The 23805-nt window shown below is 33.6% G+C and overlaps 1 protein-coding gene across 1 annotated transcript in view; it reads left to right on the top strand.

The window, feature by feature from the left end:
- The window catches only part of RNL (RNAligase), a 264836-nt gene that overhangs the window by 217349 nt on the left and 23682 nt on the right, over window positions 1-23805 (top strand). The gene's annotated exons all lie outside the window — the stretch shown is intronic.

Below are 23805 nucleotides of genomic sequence, written 5' to 3'. Positions count from 1 at the left end.
TTAGATTATAAAAAGCTTGTAGCTTCGGTTTGACATTAACTGTGATAATCGGTTTGACATTAATTGTGATCAGCATATATATACATATGTATATATGTACAACAGTATGATGTCCATACTTTTATATATATATGCATTTGTATTATCGTTGTTAAGTCAATCAATGCACAATTGAAATCGATGATCATATATATATATATATATATATTTTTTTTTTTGAGATCATTTAAGGCATGATCAAAACTTATTCTAATCCGTTTTATTTTTACATCACTATCGGTCTATACTTTATATCGGGTTGTAGATCATAATGATTGGTAATATATATTATTAGACTTGTGTTAAGTCTGTAATAAATCGGGCATGATTAGTTAACACCGAATAGGTGTGAGGATGAATGTTCATGTGTCCATTCAGAGACATGAACATTCACCCCTACACCCTTACACATGATATGTATACGTGATCCACCTGAATAAACAAGGAGTCAAAATCATTTAATGCAAGGACATCAAAGGATTGAAGGACATTTCATGTTTAAGAATATTATATTATCTTTGTTATTTCTGTACTAACTTCTATAGATTCTGGAGCAAATCTATCCTTTGTCAGCAATGTTCATACTTGCAATAAAATTGTGCATCAGCAATCCACGAATTTGAAATTTGGTAAGAAACCTTACATGATATCAGATCTAGGTTAATGAGAGATCTCATTTAGTCTAAGAGATCATATTTCTTAAATTGCAGTCTCTCATTTCTTTTCAAGATGACAAACATGTTAAGATTTGAACACCATCTTACAAGTGCTGATAACTTTGAATCTTGGAAACTTTGTATAATAATGTTATTAAAAGAAAACAAATTGGAATCTTTTGTAAGAGAAGAAAAAGAAGAACCTAAAGATGATCTTGAGAAAATTGAATGGATAGAAAATAATGAGAAAGCCATGGAGATAATCGTGGATGCAGTTCGAGATCACATAGTGCCTATTGTGGCAAAACATGCTACAGCATATCGTATGTTTAAAGCTCTTGAAAATGCATTCATAGTAAATAACATTGGCACATAACTTACTCTTAAAAGAAAAATGAATAATATTAGTATGAATAAAGGAGAAACAGTGAATGCCTTCTTAATGAGAATCACAAAATTGAGAGATCAATTATCTTCTATTAATTATGAGATTAACAACGAAGAGTTATCACTAATAGCGTTAGGACTACCAAATTCTTTGGAGTCTTTTGTACAAGGTATAAGTGCAAGATCTAAAATCCCTAAACTAAATCGATTGAGATTTGATTGCCTTCAAGAAGAATCGAGATTAATGATTAAAGGAAAATATTAAACCTTAGATGAAGACATTCAAGTTCTTAACACCAACTCTCAAAAGAAGGGAAAGAAGAAGAACAACAAAAGGAAAAGAAACTTTCATGAAAAAGGACAGTCAAAATAGAAGAAAGACTTGTCCAAAATTCAGTGTTTTAGATGTGATCAATATGGGCATTATGCACTAAATTGTCCTGATCGATCTAAACTTTAAGCGTCATTCGCCAAAACTGATATATCAAATGAAGATCATGAAACTGAAAAGTATGCCTTCTATTCAACATTGTCTAGTCAAATATCAACCATATCCAACACTTGGATAATTGACAATGGATCTTCAAGACACATCTTTGGATATCTGTATAACCTAGAAAGCATGCAAATAAAAACGGATGAAGAAGTTACAATTGGCGATGATTTTGCACATTTCGTAAAAAGAATTGGGACCTAAACCATCAAATTGAAATTCGGAAATTCTATTCAGCTTTTTGGAGTTCTTTATGTACTAGGTGTTGAAAGGAATTTAATATCTATATTTGTGCTTGAAGATGATGGCTATAGAATTACATTCATGGAAGGTAAGGTACTAGCATGGCCTAAGAATTCAACTATGAAGAAGGCTTTAACAATAGGAGTACGACAAGGATTGCTATATGAGTTTTGCGCTAAGAAAAATCTTGCACTTGTTCATGAGACTTTAGATTCAAATGAAATATGGCATAGAAGATTAGGGCGTATCAACTTCCGTGCTCTAACATCTATGGAGAAGTTGGTAACTGGAATGCCTAAATTAAGTCATATTCACAATGAATCCTGCAAAGGTTGTGCCTCAGGGGGAAAAACACTAAAATTTCATTTCCTCATAGTTTGAGCAAAACTAAAGATATCTTAGAACTAGTGCACTCTGACCTATGTGGATCCATGTCTACACCATCCATAGGAGGGTTCTTGTACTATGTGATATTTGTTGATGATTTTTCAAGGAAGACATGGATATACTTCCTTAAGTGCAAAGAATCTAAAGAGATTCTTTCTAAATTTAAAGAATTCAAAACTATCACTAGAAACTCCCCAGAAACTAAAATTGAAGTTCTGAGAACAAATAATGGGAAAGAATACACTTCTAAAATATTTAAAGAATTCTACAAACTTGTTGGGATTAAGAAGGAGTTGGAAAAACATAACTATTGTAGAAGCTGCCAGGGCTATGATTCATGATCAAAACTTGAGCATGTCATTTTGGGCCGAAGCATCTAATACAACAGTCTATATTCAAAATATATGTCCTCACTCATATTTGGACAACAAAACTCTTGAAGAAGCATTTTCAGGAATGAAACTTGACATTAGTCATTTAAGGATACGTGGATGTCCTGTGTATGTTTATGTACCTAAAGAGAAAAGGACAAAGTAGGAACCTACTAGAAGAAATGAATTCTTATTGGTTTTAGTGAAATAGTAAAATGATACAAAATCTACATACCTGGACAAAAACATATAGAACTCGACAGAGATGTCATCTTTGAAGAAGATATTGCTTTCAAAAGAGCCAAGACTTTAGATGAACTAGATTTCAGATGATTTATCCTGTTGCCGAGAAGAGGCTCCTGTTCTTGACATTTAGAGGGAGTATCCTGAAGAGGCGACAACTGAAATTGAGATTCTTCCTGAGACTCAAGAAAAGAGTTTTGGTAATTCTAAAAGGCCACTTTGGGCAAGACAATTATACAAGGAGATGAATTTGCAGCACCTTTAGGGACTTTCATAGAAAGCAAGAGACCTTGAAAAATAACATACAATGCATTCATGTTTGAGGGTCCAAATCCTGAACCTTCAAATGCTTCAAAATCACTTAAACATCAAGTTTGGAAAGATGCAATGGTAGAAGAATATCAGTCAATATTAAAAAATGATGTTTGGGTATAGATCCTAGACCTAAAGGAAAATTTGTTGTTTCTTCCAAATGACTCTTCAAAGTTAAGTATGCTGCAGATGGTATCATTGGAAAACATAAAGCTCGTTTTGTGGCTAGAGGGTTTTCTCAAAAGGAAGGAATTGCCTTCGAAGAAACCTTTGCACCAGATGCCAGGTATATCTCAGTTAGAACTGTAATAGCCATTGTAGCAACCAAAGGTTGGAAAATCCATGAAATGGATTTAAAAACTGCTTTTCTAAATGGAACAATTGAGGTAGAATTATACTTGGAACAACTAGAAGGATTTGTGACTCCTGATGCTACTTCTTATGTATGTAAATTGAAGAGGGCTCTATATGGACTCAAATAGGCTCCCCAAGCCTGGTATGAAAGGATTGATAAATACCTTCTAAGTCTTAGATTCACCAAAAATATTGCTGATCCAAATCTTTACTTTAAGGTAACAAAAGGTGATATGTTGATTCTAATTCTTTATGTTGATAACCTTCTAATTATAGGGGAAGAACATCTCATTAATTATTGTAAGAAAGATTTGGCTTCTGAATTTAAAATGAAGGACTTTGGAATTCTTCATTACTTCCTTGGTTAGGAAGTTCGTCAGAAGTCTAGGAATATCTTCCTACATCAAAAGAAGTATATTGTTGATATTTTCAGAATGTGGGACTGTCAACCTATGTCGACACGTATGGAAACCAACTTACATAAGCTAAAGGAATCAAGTGCTAAATCCAGACTAGTTGATCCCACTTTATACAGACAGATAACTGGGTCCATGATGTATCTTGTAAATACTTGATATCTGCTATGTTGTGAATGCATAGTCAGTTCATGTGTGAACCTCGAGAAATTCATCTTGTTGCTTTGAAACATATATTAAGGTATTTCCAAGGCACTATTGGGTATGAATTAAAATATGAGAATACCATCTTGGAGTTACCTGGATATACTGATTCTGATTGGGACGGAAGTGTAAAAGACTAGAAGAGCACATTAGGATGTTGTTTCAGCTTAGGGTCAATCATGATCTCTTAGATCTACAGAAAGAAAGCTTCAATTGCTTAGAGTTCTTCTAAGGCAAAGTATATTGCAGCAACAATGGGAGCTAGAGAAGCAGTGTGGCTTCAGAAGTTGCTTTCTAACTTATTCTGTGAGCCTATGAAACCTACCACTAGTCATTATGATAACCAAAGTTGTATCAAGTTATCTATGAATCCGGTATTTCATGATAGATCCAAGCATATAAAAATTCCTTACCACTACGTAAGAGACATGGTGGAAAGAAGAGCTATTCAATTGGAATATATTAATATAGGTGATTAGACAACTGACATTCTCACCAAGGCTCTTCCTAAAGTGAAGGTTGATCATTTCAGAAAGAAACTTGGTATGGTTGAAATGTAAGTTAATGAGATTGAGTCTCAACTTTGTAAATTTGTATTATTTTAATAAAGATGTTTAAAGTGTAAACTCTTTTGTCATATGCGTGACTCTATGACTTATGGGTCTACCCTATGTACATTATTAAAAGGTGACAATCTTTATAATGAAATGTTGATTCTAATAATATAAGGTGGCGACTTTATAATTATTAGATTACTATCATGATGAATATCATGTGACTTGATATTCATGGAAAAATTATGATAGTTAAAAGAGCATGTTAATAGATATCATGTGACTTGATATTTGTCGAAGATCAATATGTTCAAACTCATGGTGGATATTATGTGACATAATATCTATGGATATACCATGAACTTTTATGGTAGATATCATGAGACTTGATATCTGTGTACATACCATAACTAGAAAGAATATCATGAGACTAGATTTTCTTAAATATATCTAGATGATATCATTTTTAAATAAGGAGAACTTAAATATAGGCACTTTGTCTTCCCTAGCTAAGAGGGAGTGATATAGGATGTAGCTTTGGTCTAACATTAACTGTGATCAACATACATACATATATATATATATATATATACAACAGTATGATGCACATATTGTTATATACACACACACACATATGCATATGTATTATTTTTGTATGTGAATCAATGTACAATTGAAACCGATGATCATATATATTATATATATTTTCTAAGATCATTTAAGGTAGGATCGAAACTTATTCTGATTCCTGTGATATTTAGATCACTATCAATCTATTCTTTATATCGGGGTGCAGATCATAATGATTGGTAATACATTATTAGAGTTGTGTTAACTCCGTAACAAACTAGGCATGATTAGTTAACACCGAATAAGTGTGAGGATGAATGTTCATGTCTCCATTTAGAGACATGACCATTCACCCACACACCCTTCCACATGATATGCATACTTGATCAGCCCAAATAAACAAGGTATCGAAATCAATTAATGCAAGCACATCAAAGGATCGAAGGACATTTCAAGTTCAAGAATATTATATTATCTTTGTTTTTTCTATTCTAACTTCTACAGATTTTGGAGCAAATCTATCCTTTGTCAACAATGTTCATACCTGCAATAAAATTGTGCATCAGCATGCCACCAATTTGAAATCTGGTAAGAAACTTTACAATAGTGATGGTGTTAGCCAGCAGCTTACTTCCTGTTAAATACAGCATTGACTTTTCTAGACAATGCAAAACTCCTAGTATTTCTTTATCATTAACATATTTCAATTTATCCCTAGGGTTCAATTTACAACTTTGACAACTCTTAATCTATAAGGAGCCCCTCGTACATGATTTGCAACTTTGTTTGATTGTGCTTCTATCAAACTCTCACAGTTCTCTCTATAATGAGAAGGCATAGAAATGGGGCTTAAAGGAATGGAAAGGTGGTTAGTTGAAGCTGGCCAAGCATATGATGAACAGAGAAAACAAAAATATGTTGGTAGACAAAATACCCAAACTTCGGTTTTGATAGGTTTTCCTTGGTGGAAGTTACTTAGGGTTTTAAGTTTTAAGAGACACTTTACATAAGTTTTCAACCCCAATTCTCTCTCATGCTCCTTAGTATCTTCTCTCTTTTTTAAGCCCTGGACTATGATAGACTTCAGCAATGCATATCTGAACCTAATTATTTTTTAAGGGATGTGTTCTTGTTATTATATACATTTTTCCTTGGATTAATTACTTCAAAACATGAAGTGGCCATGGGCAAGGTTTTGAATTTAGTTGTTATTAAGGGTTTCGTTAAGGTCTTTGGAGTATCTAATTGAGGAAGTCCTTTCAAGGTTTTTCACGTCTAACAAAGATCGGTACATTAAAAAATTCACACCAAAAGAAAATTAGACCCAGACCAAATCAAAATGATGCTACATAAAGTATAAGGATATCAGTAGATAATTTAAGAAATAAAATGAACATTCCATCTGTCCACATTTAGGGAAAAGGATATACTTCGGACACATCCAAAATAATATATTTGGTGCATTTGATTATGGAGGAGATATTCCTATGCACACCGCAGTGAGGTGGATATCTTTTTTAGCATTTGTGAAAACAATCATGTTGAATCAAGCAAACTTTGGAGTAAATAAGGATATATGTGTGAAATAGAATTTTATATTTATTATTGAAAGTACATAAAGTGATGAGTGGTAATGATGCATGAATTCGTTACATAAATTCAATGTAAAACTAACGAGAGTTCACAACCAACATTAAACTTTCTAGGACCGATGACCTAATTTACAGCAAGGTGCTTTATCAATCAACTAGGTCTTTCCTACACTTTTTAAGCATAGCTTAATCTTATAGGTTTAAAAATAGCTATATCTTATTCCCATAGCTCAAAGAGAGCTAAAAAATGTTAGCATTTCAATTTGACTCTTCCGGAACAACTCAATCTACCCTAAACATTAAGATATGAGAAAATATGAACATATAAATATTTTCCAACATTCATTTTATGATTTTTTTCGTAATGGAAGACAATGTGTAAGAATCCCTATGAGTTCTATCTCTGACAAACCCTGGGGTTGCCCTAATTGTGAATGCTTGACATTTTGTTGAACACTTTACATGCAAGCTCTATCTTGATGTCTTTTATTTTCAGATTGTTCTTGCTTGCTTGAAATGGTTTCAAAAGAAGTTTAAATGCTTGCAAATGATTACCAAGATATCTAGGTAAAGAACCAATATGCAAATGCAATCTTTTTTGTCTTCTTGGATGCACACATATGATTTCTACATGTAAAATGTGCACCTACAGCCAGTGGACATTTTGCACAAACACTTGGCATGCATAGTAGTGATTCAATATAAACTGAAATGAATATCTACAAGGCACTTCATCAAGTAGTTATTGTACCATCCTGCAACTGCTTATTTTAATTTCTAACCATCTATAAGGAATCAATTTGCAATTCATGGAGACTTTTAACTATTAAGCAAATAATATATAATGATGGTAAGCATGGGCTGTGTTTTTTCTTCAACATTCATAGAATTGTCTCCATACAAATAAGAGTTCTTCCCAATGCATACAGCTGAAGATATTAGAGTCCCTAAATGCCAAACAGATTCCCTGTATTGCTCATGTCACTTCCTGGAACCCTCGTGGAATCAGTGAATAACGTGCAGCTGGTATAATGCAGGTACGGCTGCTAATTGGAATGCTAATCTCAGCCACTATGAGCTACGTCTCTTAGCAATAATCTTCTGCTAAGTAATTAAAACTGAACAACACTTCTCCAATCTCAATACACAATGTGACTCTGAAATAAGCCACACACAATAGAAAATATCGCCGCTTCTTCCAGCACCTTAAATACTAGTAACTGTGAAGAAAACCCTCATTTTTCCAAAGCTGAAACTCTTCAAACCCTTTGCACAATTCCTCTTCACCCATGTCAAGAAATTCACAAATATCAAATGCACAAACAGAATGAATCATTTTTTTTTTCTCTACTCTTGGCTTTAGCAATTGTCATGTAGGAAATCTATCAAGTGTCTTAAAACACATGCTTCTGATAACTTAAAGTTCACTTAGCTTTTAATTATTTTCGCCTTTGTTGCCTTCAAATATAATATTTAATTAACTCCATTACTTAGGCATGAAAGTCCACTTTATTATATAAGCATTTAATGCAGTAGACCTTTTGTATAGTAAGCTTTAATTTAATTATTGATGAAGTGTAAATTTATAATTATTAAACAAATAAGTACCTTATTAATTCTTCCAAATAACTAACTCTAATTCTAGGCGTTCACTACCTGAGCCTGATGCCTAGGTGCCCTGCCACAAATAGCTCTGACCATATCTGACTTACTATAAATATTAAGTCCCCAACTGGAAGCACTTTCAATGTCACAACAGTTTTATATACTACCAAATTAGCTAGGTGCCATGCTAAAGATATAAACTCTGATTTCCCAAAATAGATACTTACTATAAATAGTAATTGTTCCAATCTGACTCAAATGAAGAGCAATCGTGAACATCTCTGACCTTTGGAGTGGGAATAGGCCTCCAACACTACCAACTGGACCCTTTGATCAGCTCTATTAGCCAATGAGGATGAGGAAATAGGCTAATCTTCTAAAAGTTGACACTCATGAAAATGTGGACATTACAATCTGATTGTCTCTTTGTCTCAGATGTGAGCATGAGATTGGTAATGGTTGCATCTCGCAAGTGTAATTTTCAGGCTTTACAAATGAAAAAAAAAAATCTAAATGCAGAGATAAAGGAATTTTTACTTAAACAAATAACTACAACATAACGCAATCAAAATTTCAAAGAAATAACAATGTAGATCAACATCACATGATTTCAATCATGAAATAACTAGTTTGCATGCAACATTGCAACCTATATGGGTGAATATTTGGGTACATATCTTTATCCTACATAATCTGTTTTTTTCTTGTTCACAAAATTACATATGCAATAAATGAATACGTGGATTCAACAATTTAAGTTGCATAAACATAGTATCAACATCATTATGAACATCTTGTGTGCAAAGCTCTTATTGACAAGTTAACACGAAATTAAAATTTGGGGACTCAGGATTTACTAAGTTGTACCAAAGATCAATGCTTTAAAGTTTTAAACATAAAGCACAAATGTGTTGAGGTCCTTAAAAAATAGTAAATAAAGTATTCTAAAACAAAAACTAATTAAAGGGATTAGTAAATGAACTACTAATTAAAATGATTAGAAATATTCCTTAGCACTTTGTCTGTCTATAGAACACCTAGAAAGAAATGCTATGAATAGCGGCGACAAAAAATAACAAAATTACATGACTTCCTAGTGTGATTTGAAACATACTTGTTTTCTTTCAAACCTATTGAATCCTTTGAAATATGCTAGCACCCTTGTCACCATGAATTTGTTGATAGCTTCACTTGTCTAACTTGTTGACTTGAGTCTAATCTCATTTGCGAAATCATGAGCACTAGCTTCCTTTAAGAAAAAGATGGCCCGAACAGGTAACTATTTTTGTCCTTGGCTATTTTGTTTTATAAGCTAGTATTACTGCTTGTGACACAATGAGAAAAGCCTAAAGAATATGACATGTTGAGTTGGCACTATCCAACACAATAGAACATGTTCATTATATAAACACTGCTACTTAGGTTTTTATCTCCTAACAATATCACTTGTAATAACAAACACAATGATGACCATCAAGGGGCTTATTTGAACTCCTACTTTGTTAGACCCTAAAAATGTTAGGTGATAGATATAACATCTTGAAGTCTTCCATAAGAAGCACTCCTCTCAAACATTTTCAATCACCAAACAAAGAAGTGGAAAGAAGTACATTATTTAGGGCATTAAATACATTTGAAAATTTCATTCATTGAAGAAAAAAATTGTGATGTAAAATATAGGATTAATAATACAACAAAATATGTAAAACCATTTCCCAGTATGGCACAAAAAACCAGTTGATCCTTTTTTCATAGTGTAACTAAATGATGCTTTTGGGACTCTAAAGTTAATACTAGTAGTTCACGAGGACTATTCGAATCTAGATGTAATGTCCCTCATTGGGATATTCGAAAACTTTGCCATAAAACACAATTTCAATTATAAATAAGAAATGTAAAACATTTAAGAATATAAGTTTACCAATTGAAATGTCTTCTATGAGTAAAACCTTGGTTAAGGTCTTGCACACAATGTTAGCCATGTGAAATTAACATTAAATCATAGGCCATATCAACATATGTCATAGTAACCATTAGTAATATCATGATGTCCATAAGCATCACTCACATTGAAATCCAAATAAGCCCTAGCCATTTCAAGTAGGTTTATACAATAGGCCCTTTAGGAATTCATTGAATTGTTTTCAAACAATAGTTTCAAGGTTGATTGCTCTTGTACTAAGAGAGAATAGAAGGTGGGGATCTTCTATTCTTTCGTTCACCTTGGTCATTGTCCTTGATCAACCCTAAGAGCATGGAAAGCCAATTTTCCATTCCACTTCTTGGCTCATGGCCAGGGAAAGCTGGCCACGCATTCCATCCTTGGGTACTGTACTTGACGAGACTTCAAGCTCAAGGGAACACTCTAACTTCCTAGGCCCATGAGCATAACATTTATCTCAGGGTCGCATACTTGTGTTTCATAAATTTGGAAGGTTGGTTGTTCTTGCTTCCAATCCTTTTCTCTAAATTTTGAATGGACGTTTATGTTAATTCTTCAATGTCTACGATTCCTGCTACTATCTCTAATGCATGAATGCATCTACATAGATCTATGATTCTACTTAATAGTAGATGTTCTCTCAATTAGAATTTTTGCTAGGTTAGCTCCAATTTTGATTGTAATGCTTTCTTTGCATATTCCTTGTTCCTTCAATTCCATTTGATTGATGGAATTTTGTTGAATGATTGATTGATTGAATGAATTCCTTTTATTGTATGGTTTGAGGTATTGGCGAGTGATGATTAAGTGATCATTGATTAGATGATTGATGAGTGATGATGCAATGAATTTTGGTTTCATACCTTCGTGAATGCTTGATTGAGTGAATGCTGGTTTGATAGTGTGATTTGTTGATTGATTGTTTTCTTGGTATGGTAACTGATGATTGCTTTTGTGGATTCATGTGTGATGATTGATAAGTCATCCTTGAATGCTTGCAGTGATTTATACTTGATTGGTGAAAGGAGTACCAACCTCTTTTACTGCCTTTTGAGAATAATAAATTATTTCAAAATAGTTTTCTCTTGGATTTCCTCCTTAAAGGAAACATTCACCCTTGTATATCATCCAATGTGAGGGAGAGAGAGACCTCTTCATTATTGCAACTCTAAAGAAATGAAAAAAATCATTTAACAACCCTGTACTATTAATTGAATGAAGCAATTCTTTAGTAATTGCTCTCCTTGTGGAAAGTGTTCTTGTTTTGCTATTTGATTTTGGGGGTGCTTGTGTTACAAATTTCAACCTTGCTCCATAAGTTCAACATGATATCATAGCATAGATACTGCGAACCCCTTAACAATGTTTGATGGTTTATTTTCTTAATGAAAGGTTGTTGGGACTCTAAAATTGCCTTCTTGTGTGAAATTTGCCTTGGTTGGTTATTTTTTGCACACATTGGGAATGTGGCCTCACCATTGTGTTCAAAATGCTTGAAAACATAAATGTCCTTTATCATATTGCCAAACTCTGGAAAGTTGAGGAAAACCTTCTTTAACGCTAGGGTTTTTCTAGTATTTTTGTTTCTTTAATAATTTTTTCTCCTTAAAATTATCTGGACCTATTTGAATATTTTTTTCCTATAACTTATTTAGTGGCGTTTTTTCCATAATTTACTTTCGGGTTTTAAAAATAATTTTTAAATTATTGAACATTTTTGTGGTTTTAAATAATTTTTTCCTAAAACTTATTTAGTGGCTTTTTTTCCATAATTTACTTTTGGGTTTTAAAATGATTTTTAAATCTTTGAACATTTTTGTGGTTTTTAATAAATTTTTCCTTGTAATTTATCTAGGGTTTAATCATTTTTCCTCAAATATTATCTTTTGGGTTTATGATTTTTTCCTCAAAAATTTATAGTTTTCTCCTGTATAACTGGGTCAAGGTTTTGCTACTTAAAGAGGGCTCTCTAGTTTTTGAAGGTTTTACTTTTTGTAAGGATGATGTTTTGTATTCTAATCCATGTCCCAGATTTAATGTCGGCTAGCTGTTTGATTTTTTTTTATGTTATCCTCAAAAATCATTTTTAAATTTTGTAGTTTGCAGAATTGTAGGGATTCCTTTATTGTTTTTTGCCCTTTTTATCCGAAATTGAGGCTTCTTACCATTTGTTTTGAGTCATAGCACTCATTTGCCAAAGGTTAATAGAAAATTGTGGTATCTTATAGTTTGTTTTTGGGGCATTGTACTCAACTACAAAAGTTTAGAGGATTTGCCAAAATTTCTTCAAAATTGTTGTAGTTGTTCTCGGTGTGTCTCTAGCTACTGGGAGGGATAATCCTTTTTAAAAAAATCAGGTTGGACTTTTTGTGACAATTTATGGTCAAAATCTTTGCAGATTATAGGAGGGTTAGTGGAAGGCTATTACAGTGGCAAACTCTTGTCTCTTGTTACAGAGCATTCTAAAGAAAGGGGCTCACTCTCTGTTCTTTCTTGAACAGATTTTAGCTACTTTTGATTGTTGACATTCTTTAGATCCTGGAAGGGACTCAGTGGCATCAGAATGTTCACAAGATTATTTTACCACAAGACTTGTGCAATTTTCTGCAGGGTAGTACAATGACCATTAAGGGAGGGTCTAATTTTTATTTTTCTCTGTAGGCTTCTATTCTTGGCATTTTCAAGTTTCTCTATTAATGATCATCTTTGTTTAAGTTGTCAGTTTCTCTGTCTCACTATTTTCAGCACTTCAGTCTTGTAATCTTTATTTAAAGAGCCTTGGTCTCCATAGTTTAATACATTGGAGTACATTGAATATTTGAACCCTTAAATGAAGGGGTTTTGCCACCACTTGCTTCACCCATTCAATCCTTCCTATGTCCTTCAAGAAGCTGTTATTTTGATCTACTAGGGCTTTAAGGATAATATCAGATTTGAAAATGTCTGAAGAGAGGCCTCCACCTTTTATTTGCTACAATCAAGGGGTGTTAATGTAATGTTATTAAATTACGCTAATGAACAAATTAATTACTATTGCAATTAATGACATATTCAAGAAATTTTATACTATAATATACATGTATTATAATATCGTATTGTAGTAAAGCAATGTGATATTATTATGCAATATTAATCAGTATATACCTAATCAATATAATATCAATCTGTATAATAGCTCTAATAATAATCATAAGTAATCAATACAGAAATGATAATCTATTGTAATTATAAATAATAATTTTTCAAACTACATTTGAAATTTAGAAATCTATATTAATATAATAGAACATGATTATTATATACACCGCATTAAATATATTAAACTAAAGCCATACCAAACATATGAAATATATTAAAATAAATCAAGCAACTTATAGGAGAGTCACCGCTGTTATCATTCGAGGGTATACAAAGTGAGGATTATTCACACCTTACATGGATAGAAGAATGCAACTGAACCTTCAGAGGATCAACTCAGGATTCGACTAAGCATTGTAGTGTCAGAGATACAAAAGGTAAACAGGGGTAAGTGCCATCGTCACAAGGGGAATAAGGATAGAAGAGCAATATGTAGCAGCATATAATTACTCCATTTCACAGATCAAGCCATCGATTGTTATACACCACATTCCTTCCTCATATATGGTGGAGAAGATAAACCCTGCAAAATTAGGTAATAATTATCATTGATCAGAGGAAGAATATAAAGGGAAGCACAAGGAATAAGACAAGAGGAGGGTGGTTCCGAGTCGAACAAGAAAATACTCAAATCTGCGATGCTGGAAAATGCCATATTATTGATGGAAGGCAGCGTGAACTTCAGATACATTCAGTGATAGATGACTCAGTCAACAATATTATATACCTTAAGCACTCAAATAAATCCTTAACCATCAATATATCATGAAAAGAATCATAATGCGATGAAGGAAGGAAAATACATGACCGTAGATTAAGATCTGACCAGAACAAGGAAGCCAATAAAAATTGTCCAATTTAGCATATAGTTGATGCAACATCAAACCTTTGATTACCCAGTTACTGGAAATTAGACATTCAAATCCAATCAACAATAAGAATATACAAGAGGAAATGAATTTCACTCAACATTATAAATGTCAATCAGCATTCCAAGTTTTTTACTCACCAAAAACAAACAATGACAGGAGAAGGATCCTTTTAGCATTATTTCAATATTTGAACTCAGTAAAGTCATTAGCAAAAGCCATCAGAGAATTGGAGCAATGAATAAACATCTATCCTTGAATCATCAAATCCAACTTAGTAACAATCTAAGCTACCAAATTCAGCAAGGAAAAAAGAGATATTTGTAATTCATCCCAATCATCAGTCAAACCACTATCTGCAGCTGTAAGGAATAGAGAAGTAGATAGAGTAGTCCATAGGTAAAAGTTAATGTAAGTGGATTAGTACACACAAAACATATAAAAGAGACAAATAAATAGGTGTGATTAGGGTAAGGGAGAATAAAAACAACTTAGCCCGAAACGTACTACATATATAGTTAGCAACAACTTCATTAGGAACTAGTCTAGGAACAGTTTTATTTTCATATGTATGAAAAGCATTATATTTGTAAAATACTGATAGAATCTTTCAGATCCGCCAACATGGATTCATCACCCTTTGTAGAAACTTGTCAGCAAGTGAATGCTACTGACAAAATACAAGAGTAATTCATCTCTCTCTTAGCATATTCACACTCCGAATATTTGGATATCTCATTTATAAAAGTACATATCGGAAATGCATATCATTATATATATCAGATCTGTTAAGTTTGGTTCGTAGTAGGAAGTCTCTTAAAATTAAAGGAATCAGTTTTGAATTGGATAGGGGACACCACAATTAAACTAGTCGGGAATTCTAGTATTCCCTCAGTGCACGAAACATGTAGAGCTTCATTGTCATTTTTCTTACCAAATCCTTAGGTCTCGATAAATTATAAAATTTCAGGATAAGTCTGATGTGATTAGTAGATTGTCATCAAAGGAAGCTATTCAAGCAATATTATAATATTCACTTCATAATGGTCAATTAAGTCTCTAGGGTAGGCAATAGAAATATTCTTTATTCTTATAGTTTTTGTTCTTATCCTATTAGTTATTTGCTTTCATAGAGTAGTATTTGCATATCTAGTAATTTAATGACCAATAATATAATATTGTTTGGTAACTTTATAATTTAGTCTTTAGTTGTCAATTGTTTCTTAGGAAACATCATAATTGTAATTATTTATATATGTACATCTCATTCTTCGAATAATATCAAACAATTATTGTAACATTGTATCAAAGAAAAAAGGAACATTTTGATGAAAAATATGATTTTGATATGAATGAAGAGCCTCTAATAGCATTTTGCAGTTTATAGGGTTTTGTGACCGTTTGGTTTTATGCTTTATTGGTGGCTTTTTTTATGGTTATTTTTGCTTGCAACAAGATTTTTGCTCGATTGATGCAATTGTTCACAAATTTTTCGCTCATTTTGTGACGGTTTCACTAATTTGGGCTATTCTTAGAACTATATCTATATTTTTTGTTTGAGATTTTTTATTTGTTCTCAAAAGTTATCATTTGTCCTCGTAATTTTATACTTGTGTATGATTTTGGTGAGCTTGCCCTAGGGTTTTGCAATTTCAATGCAATTTAGTTTGTAGATTTTATTTGAAATTTTTGAAGCTTTTTTTGCCTTGAGATTTGTTCCTACTTATTCCTTTGTTTTCTTTGCATTGGAATTTAGGCCATGTGTTTGAGCCCCTTATATTTACCTTGTAATTTGTCCCTCAAAAAGTGTGAAAGAAGGCTTTTTTGACCAACATATTGATTGAAGCCAATCAAAAGCTCAACGACCATAGCTACAACACTTGGAAGCAGTGGATGATGATAATTTTTGAATATCGACATCTTGTCTAGACTATACTGGGCAAATCTACTCATTCTACAATGGTGGGTCAATGTCAAAATAAATGTGATGAGAGGAATTGAGAAGCTGTCATGCTCATCAAATTGTCAATCACTAATGATCAGCTGCCATAATTACCCTCAAGCAAGACACCTGCTCAAATTTGGGAGTATTTGAAGGGCCTGCATGAATTATTTGTCAAGAGTCATGCATTCTTGAAGAACATGCTTTTATTGATTGTGATGGATGAGAGGATGCCCCCCCAAGAGCATCTCACAAAATCAAGGACATTTGTGATTAGAATTGGTTGAGCAATCGAGGAGGAAGAAATGGTAGCAATCACCCTGAAAAGTCTACCAAAGTCTTCTGTACACCTTATTGAGACACTCAATTTCCTCAACTAAGTTTGACCTGAAATTTGTAGATCTTTGCACCAAACTTTTGCAAGAAAATCGATGTAGACAACAGTATGGTAGTGGTACTAGTTCACCCTCCATAGAACAAGCAATCACAAGAAACTCCTTTACTCAATACAAAGGGAATAGTTAGTTTTTCAGAGAGAAGGGCCTTGGTCAATCCCAGGACAACTCCAAGAAGAAGAACATTTAGTGTAATTATTGCCACAAGCATCATCACATGAAGAAAGACTATTGGCACTATTTGGTTTCTGAATACAAGGGAAGGTCTTAGTAGAAGGCTAATAAATAACACTAGCAACATTAAGCAAAAGGAGTCTTCCTTCTGAGCCTTTATGGCCAATGCCAAATCACATCAAAGTGTTTTCTTGGTACATCGACTTGGGTGCATCTTGGTACTTCACCCATCTTCAAGATTGCTTCACTGACTAGACAACAGTCATTGATTCAATTATTTTTGGAGGACAAGAAGAGAATACTATTGTTGGAAAGGGAAACATGCAAATTCAATTTGGAGTGAAGAATTTGATTTTCCTCAATGTTTACTATGTCACATACAAGAAACTTAACCTTCTCTCTGCAATCAAATTATAAGATACTCCCCTCAGTTGGATGTGGTATATAGTTCTCACAAATGCAATATTGTTGATTGAGAGACACATAGTGCAATTGTTGTGGGTGTTGATGATAATTGTCTTGATAGACTTGTTGACATTGGTGATTATCAGATACATTCATGCCACTTTCCTTAGGAAGATGTAGTTCTACTCTCCAACCTAAATGTTGGTCCAAGACCTTAGGTGACTTGCATGGTAATGAGCTCATTAAGGGTAGATCAACTAGAAACAAGAGAATGTGACAAAATACAATTATTTTTTCTCTAATGGCTGACATTCATAGTGTTTATGAGACTCAAGCTTATTTATAGGCTAAAGGAATACCTAAGTAGGAGCAAGCTACAAAGGTTGAAAACCATAGTCTTGTATAGGATAACACTTGAGTCCTTCAAGATCTTCCACTCGGAAAAAACCTCATTGGCTGCAAATGGGTGTTTAAGTACATGGTTGATGGAACCCTTGATAATTGTGAAGCTCAACTAATTACCAAAGGGTTCTCATACAAAGGAAGCATTGATTATGAGGAGACTTCTTTCTCTCACAACTAAATTGAGTACCATTTTGCTTCTCCTTTCTATTTCAGCCTAGTTTGGATGGAAAGCCCATCAAATGGATGTAAATAGTGCATTTCTACATGGGGAGTTGTGGGAAAACGACTATATGACACAATCTCCTAGTTTCAAGGTTGGTGGTAAGGAACAAAAGGTATGCAAACTAGTGATAGCACTCTATGGCCTGAAATAGGTTCCTCGGGCTTGGTACATAAAGATTGATAGATATTGGTTTTGATATTCTTCTATTTGTCATATATGTTGATGATATAATTACTAGTGGTAGCTCAGCACTTTTGATCGAACAGTTAAAACAAAGTTTGTGCCAATCATTTGACATGAAATAAATGATTGCATCTTTATATCTCAGTTGAATTATGCTTGGAATCTGCTACAAAAATTTTAGATACGAGATTACAAACCTACATCTGCACCTATGGAGAAAGGATTGAAGTTAGTTGCCAAATATTTTCATTTATGTTGGATGAGTCCATGTTTGGGCAACTAATGGGCAGTCTCATTTATCTCACTGCCACTAGACATGACATCATTTTTGTTGTGAGGTATTTATGAGAGCTCCTAGAGCTGAACATTTGGTTGGAACAAAGTATATCCTGGCAATGTGAAGGGTACTTTTGACCTTGGCATTATGTATGGAAGGAGCAAAGACCATAGCATCTTTATATCGTAGTGGAATTATGCTATGAGTCTACTACCAAAATTTCAGATGCAAGATTATAAACCTACATCTGCATCTATGGAGAAAGGATTGAAGTTGCTTGCCAAATATTTTCATTTATGGTGGATGAGTCCATATTTGGGCAACTAGTGGGCAGTCTCATTTATCGCACTGCCACTAGATATGACGTCATTTTTGTTGTGAGGTACTTTTGTCATTTTATAAGAGCTCCCTAGAGCTGAATATTTGGTTGGAATAGAGTATGTCCTGACGTATGTGAAGGGTACTTTTGACCTTGGCATTATGTATGGAAGGAGTAAAGACCCTAGATTTACCAGTTTCACAAACTCAAACAACTTTTGTTTATGATAGGAAGTCTACATCTGGTTATGTCTTTAGTCTAGGAACAGGGGCATGTTAGCATGAATGCTGATGGTATTCCTTTGGAGGAGTATCCTAAGCATTGTTATAACAGGTGGAGATATTGTTAGCATTATTGACATGTTGCATTCATGATTGTGTTTGTCATTGATGCCATCATAGTATTGTTTTTGTGAAGACTAGCAGAGTAGCAGACAAAGAATGAGGTCATATGGACTATGTATTGATGATGAGGTCAAGCGCAATTGAGGATATGTTCTACATTGTGTCCTGATGACATGGACAAGTGCGAGTGTAGAGAGTCGAAGACATGCAAAAATTATTCAAAAGTTATAGAGGATAGTGTGCAAATAGAGTATTTGAGAAGTAGTTTCTGATGTTTGGATCATATCTCTTAATAGGAATAGAATCATGATAAGCAAAGTTAGACAATGACAACAAACAATTTGATGATGACTTCAGTGAGTGTACAAGGTCAAAGTTCACACGTGTGAGATGTGTTTACTGTGAGCCGACAATATTTTGTAATTGCGAAAAGACGTAATGAATTGCAATATCATAATGAGGTCCTATTATAATTAATTGGGAAAGTCTCAAGGCCAACTCAATAAATTATTTTGAGGATATGGTATAAAAGAAGGTTATTGTCCTTGTGAAATATGCAAGAGATGTGAGTAAGTTGTGTAAGTGGTATGCAAAGTTGGTAAATGCGTGTAAGTGATCAAAGGGTTTACTGTGATGCGAATTTGAAGATCTGGTATTGAGATTTGAGAAGGTATTTGGTGCGGTATTGGCATAGTAAGAGGACAGAGAAAGGTTTGAGTTGCGGAGTTCAATTTCATTTCTATTATTTTGCAAGGAATAATATAGAGACTAGTTGGACAGTGAGTCTGGTTGTCTTGTCCCTGAAGCTCTTTGGACAGTGGGTCCATCTGCCTTCTACAAATCCTAACAGGGTTGGCACAACTCTTATCAGGCTTGGGATCTCCTAACAGGGATTCAAAGTCTCCTAATAGGAATTGATATGTACTGAATGTATTTCATTGGCTCCTAACATAGTCCATCCTCTTACAAGGAACTTTTATATTAGTACATCATTTTGTGGGTACCATCCCTACCAGGGTTTTCCCTCTGATCAAGGGTTTCCCTAGTTAACATATCTGGTGTTATTGTGTATGTGTATCTTCTTATGGCTGCTGATTATATTATTCACATGCTTAAGGTTTAATAAGGTTGATAAAAGTTATATTGATCTGATAATTGATTCACCCCCCCTCTCAATTGTCTTGGTGGACTTTACTTTCTATAGTGTAGTCACATGGACTAGCATGAAACAATAGGTAGTAGATATTTCCTCAATCGAAGCAAAATATTGGGGAACTATTAAAAAGGCTTTTGAGGTAGTTTGATTTCGATGGATGCTTTCAAACATGCACGTCTCAAGTAGATCCTTCACCTCTATTTTGTGATAGTCAAACTTGCCAAAAGTCCAGTCTTCCATAAGCAGGCCAAGTATGTTGAACTTCATTGTCATTTCATCTATTGTATGTCCCAGGAAAATCCTTCACCTTTATATTGTGATAGTAAAACTTACTAAAAATTCAAGCATGCATGATCAAACTAAATAACTATCATTACATCTGCTAGCTTGTAAAGGATGAATTAGTATGATTTGTAAAATTTAGTGGACAAATTGGTGTAGATGGCGCATTGATTGTTAAGGGAAAGTATTAGATAATATTTGCATATTTACTTTTTAAATGGTCAATGATGTAATACTAGTTTTTATTAGATAGATTTTAATTTAGTCTTTTAGTAATTGATTGTTTATTTAGGAAACATGTTCATTGTAATTGCCTAGATATGTACATCTCATTCTTTGAATCTAAGTTGGCGATCCTAGTTCTAATACACATTTAGGTTTGGGTTCGTTCTATTGGACAATTTTTTTGACGGTATTTTGTACCACTAGTGTGTAAATATTGATACATTAACACTATGAATTTATATATACATCATAGATTCATACATGTAACATGTTTAATGTTCATTCATCATTGGTTCAAAACTTTGAACATATGATAATAAGAAGTTAGAAGTGTGATACTCCTAAATTCATTATTTCCAATAAACCATAATCGCAAATAAAATCGTAAATAAAATTATAAATAAAATTATAAATAAAATAACTCATCATATTCATACTTTGCAGAACTCTCAAAATGTCATTACACAATGAAAAATTTATTTACAAGCCATATTTTATATTTAATATTCAAATCAATCTTCATTATGCATGCTTTATGGTTGAAATTAGGGTTTGAGGAGGTTTTCAGAGGAAAAAATAAAAAAGTGGCACTTGGGACTCATTTCTGGATACCCACAGCCTTGGGTGCCTTTGCATTTTCTTGGATTCTGCTCAAGTGCTAGTAGGGTCCACCCATGAGGGATGCCGGTAGGATTCCTTTCAGATAGATTCTTTATACGCTTGTGACCACCCTATACACTCAGCAATATTTCTCAGTCTTCAAAATTTGATGTCACCCACACTAGAAGGTGCATCTATCTCATAAAATGGCCAGTGGTTCCCATATATTCCACCATGTTATTTAGTTTGGAGAACCTTATAGTTTCTCACAACTCTTTTGACGTAATGCTTCACCTAAAGACTGAAGAAGAAAGCATTTGTGATGCTTTTCTTTCAGGAAACTATTAATAACTCTCCTCTATTGGTGATGACTTTTTTTTTTTGCACAAGGTGAAAAATTAGATAGGTTTCACTCCTTTCCCATCACAATTGCGGCTAGGTAAGGAGTTGGTTGCTTTTTGTAATTATGTAGTGGCACCAAACATATTATCCCAATAAGTATAACCATCAATATTACTTGCAACTCTTCTTATTCTTAAGAAACCCTCAATATGTAATAATAGGCCCTTGAATTGTTGAACTCCTTTGAATACCATCCTGATTAAATCGTATCTTTTTAGAAGACTTGCCTTCAACAATCTTTGAAGGTAGCTTGACTCTTGGGTGTGAGCTTGGTTATGAAAATTCCCTCACCAGGTATAACCATCTTGAGCTGTATATTCGAAAAAATTTCACAAAATAGGCAAAACATATTTCAACCAAGTTCCTAAAACTAGTGTTCATCCTAACACTCGAATGGGTTGTGTTGTAGAAGTTACTCGAATCTTTGGTAATAACCAAAACCTCCAACATAATCTCTTAGTGTGAATCCTTTCTGCACAAGCTAATTTTCTGAATGAATGCCATAGCATTACCCAAGGAGGACCTTCCACCATTGTGGCTAATCTTCTGCAAGAAGGTATCAACCTTCCAAAAGTCTGAGATGACCCAAGTTCAATCTCCAAATCACAACGGTTTCACTAAAGAGAAATCTAATGTTCAATATCATAGTTCAACTTCTCGTTCTCTACCACTTCTCGATGAGTCCAAAAAAAATTTCTTGGCAAATATCGGAGAGAAGTTGGCAACTTCTTGGGAAAATATCGGGAATTTAAAAAATGACTTTTATTTAATTAACAATGCATTTTTTCACAAAATTCAATAAGTAGATGCATGTATTGAGTCAATAAATGAGTAAACAAACCAAACAAGATGATCTAGATATTTATATAAATGCAATAAGTAACAAAATCGCATCCTCATGTGGAATGCCGATCTAGTCATAGACTCTGAAGTCCGAAACAAGCTACAAATAGTAAATACCGAATTGTCTTTGTCAAAATATAAGCAAATACAAATGTCAAGTTCACTATGAAACTATTCTGACTCTACATCTTCCTTTTCCCCATCCCAGTAGTTCTAGTAAAAACTATGGGGAGGGAGGGGGTCATTTGCTTGGAAAGAGCTTTGAATCTGGTTCGAATCCACTCCTAATCCGCTGGAAATCGCTACAAATCAATGCTAAACACTTGGTGCTGCTCCAAAACCCTTCTCCTCCACCCAAGATACTAAACGCAACAAATGAAACAGTGAAATGTTGTTTTTTGTAACCGCAAGTTTATACTGGACGCCGCCTGCGAGAAAAGTCCAAGTTATTGTGAGAAATTGGCAATATATCGCTGACTTCTCACCAACTTCTCATGGCAATAAGTTGAAAATCTTGACACCCTAATCTGGTTGTAAAAACTAGACTTTTCTTGCCGCCTAAAACTTCTCGCGAGAAGTTTACTTATTGGCGATACAATGGCGATATTTTAATCTATGTTCAATATAATGCCAAATGAGCCCATGAATTGCCTTTTGTACCTTTTCTTGCCAAATGTTCTGGAAAGTACAATTGAAAATTCAATTTTTTAAAGTGCATCTTCATTTTAGCTTGAAAAGACCTTTTATTAAGATAATGAATATTTTGATATGCAAAAAAGTTCTTTTGGTTCATCCCTTTCATCATCTTTTCAACTAGCTATAATACAAAGTTCTTTAAAGTTTTAAACAATTTATATAATGCTTTTCAATCTTAGTCAAATAATTAAGTTTAACTTCTAAGCTATTAATGCATCTGATTTGTGGAAACTGCTAGAAAGTATGCAAAGCAGAACATAATTGTGCTAGAGTGATGTCGAGGGTTAATAATGAGAACTAGGGATAGCTAGGCGATTTACTATGAAGAGATGCTCTTTCCAAGAATCTTGGAGAACACATTAAAAGTGTATATTCACTTTGGAAAGTGGTATAAGTTTTGTCCAAGCTATAAGCTCACCGACATCTGATAATAACTTTGACTTGGCTAATGCTCTCCAAGAAGATTAGAGCTAATTCTAATGGTAGAGAAACCAAGAAAGGGGACATACATATTCCTCTTAATCAAAGGGTCAAATAGCTTAATAAATTTTATCCTCGT

The sequence above is a fragment of the Cupressus sempervirens genome, chromosome 5 (assembly GCF_028749045.1).
Source record: "Cupressus sempervirens isolate cs-2001-9-10 chromosome 5, ASM2874904v1, whole genome shotgun sequence".
In the NCBI taxonomy this organism is placed as follows: domain Eukaryota; kingdom Viridiplantae; phylum Streptophyta; class Pinopsida; order Cupressales; family Cupressaceae; genus Cupressus; species Cupressus sempervirens.
Note: the sequence above shows the minus strand (reverse complement) of the source record. Positions and strands in the feature narration are given on the sequence as shown.